This window comes from Orycteropus afer, unplaced genomic scaffold, assembly GCF_000298275.1.
Source record: "Orycteropus afer afer isolate SDZICR_OR568_19922 unplaced genomic scaffold, OryAfe1.0 scaffold00095, whole genome shotgun sequence".
NCBI lineage: Eukaryota > Metazoa > Chordata > Mammalia > Tubulidentata > Orycteropodidae > Orycteropus > Orycteropus afer.
The window spans coordinates 4210721-4213241 of NW_006921682.1; the positions used below are offsets into that span (position 1 = coordinate 4210721).

At 30.9% G+C, this 2521-nt stretch overlaps 1 non-coding gene across 1 annotated transcript; it reads left to right on the forward strand.

Annotated features, from left to right (window-relative positions):
* The first annotated feature begins 1296 nt into the window (after positions 1–1296).
* LOC122150145 lies at positions 1297–1376 on the forward strand. Its single transcript, XR_006163508.1, has one exon. It is a non-coding gene; the product is annotated as a small nucleolar RNA SNORA76 (small nucleolar RNA).
* The last annotated feature ends 1145 nt before the right edge of the window (positions 1377–2521 follow it).

The window sequence follows — 2521 nt, forward strand, 5'->3', positions numbered from 1 at the left end:
TAATATTTAATATTTTTATCATAAGGGAACTTATTTAATATGTTAAAAGTTTTTATCTGTGCAGTTAAAATTTGATGAGTTAATTTACAAACTTTTTTTAAGAGCTTGACTGTCAAATAGCACATAGAACAAAGAAATAGGTTGGTCATTGTTAAAGTTAAAAAGTTTTCTTTAATCATAGGGTTAAAGAGTTACTGTATTCCATGTGTAATCTGCCTCTAAGGCAAGTGTTCAACTGCTCTTTAGAATAAAAATTTCTGAGTGAAAAATCAAGCTGTATGACTTTGAAAAAAACTAAGGTATTTTTACTTTAAAATCTTTGAGAAAATAACTCAACTATTGTTTCCCAATAACCTATGATAAACTCCTGACAACTTTGAAACTTCATGGAAAGCCACAAAAGCTTTATTTCTGTTTTATAAAGAGAAAAGTGGGAAAAGTTTTATTTAATGTGCTATGAGTTACATGAAATGCATTGTCAAGAAAAGTATCTGATTTTCTCTGGGTTAAAAATTTATGTATTAGTCTTTTCCTTTATGTTTTTGTCAGTTATTAGACAATAATCACATACTAACTCAAAACTCACTGCTGTCAAGTTGATTCTGATTCATAGTGACCCCTCTGGTTTTCTGAGGTGGTATCTCTACGAAAGTAGATTGCCCAGTCTTCCTTCCAAAATCACATACTATTATGTCATAATTTTGCTATCTTTAAATTGCTAACTTGGTTACAACTTTATTTCTTTTGAATTAAGCATCATCAAAGCCAATAGTTTTAACTGGGGAATTCACATTATTTATCCATGCAGTTTCTTATTACCACTCAGAAGTTTAGAGACTTGATAATCTTGGTATATTCTTAATATATCCTGACTATATGGTATTATCTTCCATATTTCCATATAACTTCCAATTTTCCTAGATACATACTTTGTACATTCCATGTTCCGATGATTAATGGATGTCATCCATTAATAATATAATGATTATATTATATATAATATGGTATTGTATCTTCAGATTATTATGTTATATCTTTAAAAATAAGTTTACTCATTATGTTTAGAGATATTTTTATCTTAAGGTTTTTTTTTTTTAATTGACTTTGGCTTTACATTATTTTTTGTAATTAATTCCTATCAAGTCTTTCATTTTAAGTATTATTATTATAAATTAATTATTATTATAAGTTATTATTATAAATTAAGTTCATAACCTCTAGATAAGTTTTACTTGGCTGATTCCTAAAAATTCTTGACCAAAATATTCCAACAAAAATAAACAGGAAGGTTAAGCTGCAGTGCCAGAGCAAGAGCTCATGCATAACTGGGGCCGCTAATGACCTGCTGGCGGCCCTTTTAACCGTGAGCTACACGGCGGTGGTCAAAAAAATATAATAAATAAATAAATAAACAGGAAGTTAAATTTTGGATTCAACTATCATAACTAAAGACAGTTAAAGTACCTTCCTAACTGTTGAACCTACAGAAGGACTTAAAGTTCAAACACTGTTGTGGCCAGAAGCAGACAATATCAAGAAGTACAGTTCCTCCCAAGAGTATGGAACAAGGCCTCATGCCAGCTCTTGAAATTACTGGACTTTGCTTAATACTTACTGTTTTTGAGGTTGGCTTGTTTTAACAGCATGGATTCATTGACAGATAAGAATGCCTATGCAGACAATTGATATTATTGTCTTTTGCTTTATACTTGCAGATATATTGTCCCACTTCTTAAATTGTGCTTGTATTATCCTTTACTTTAATAAGTCATGCATATTATTTACTTTCTTGTGTTTCATTTCATACTCATAGGAATTTTCTTGGTATTAGGGCTATTATTTACTTGAAGCATTGTTTGCTGTTTTGCATGATTTCATTTAACCAAGCCCGTAACACCAAAGCCAAAGATGAGGAAATTGAAGATTTTTACCAACATTTTACCAAAAAGTTCAGATGAACTTTTTGTTCATCAAACATGCAGTCAAGATTTACTGATCATTACTAGTGATTAAAATGCAAAAGTTGGAAACAAAGAATAATCAGTGGTTGGAAAATATGGCATTCATGATAGAAATGATATTGGAGATTGCATGATAGAATTTTGCAAAGCCAACAACTTATTCATTGCAAATACTTTTTTCAACAATATAAGTAAGCAGTGGCTATACATATGGACTTTGCCAGATGGAATAGACAGGAATCAGATTGACTACATCTGTGGAAAGAGGTGATGGAGAAGCTCAATATCTTCAAACCAAAACAAGCCCAGGAGCTGACTGTGGAATAGACCATGAATTGCTCATATGCAAGTTCAAGTTGAAGTTGAAGAGAATTAAACAAGTCCACAAGAGCCAAAATATGACCTTGATTATACCCCAAGTGGATTTAGAAAATATCTGAAGAATAGATTTGATGCATTGAATACTAATGACTGAAAACAAGATGGATTGTGGGATGACATCAAGAACATCATGAAGAAAGCAAAAGGTCATTAAAAAGACAGGAAATGAAGAAAAGACC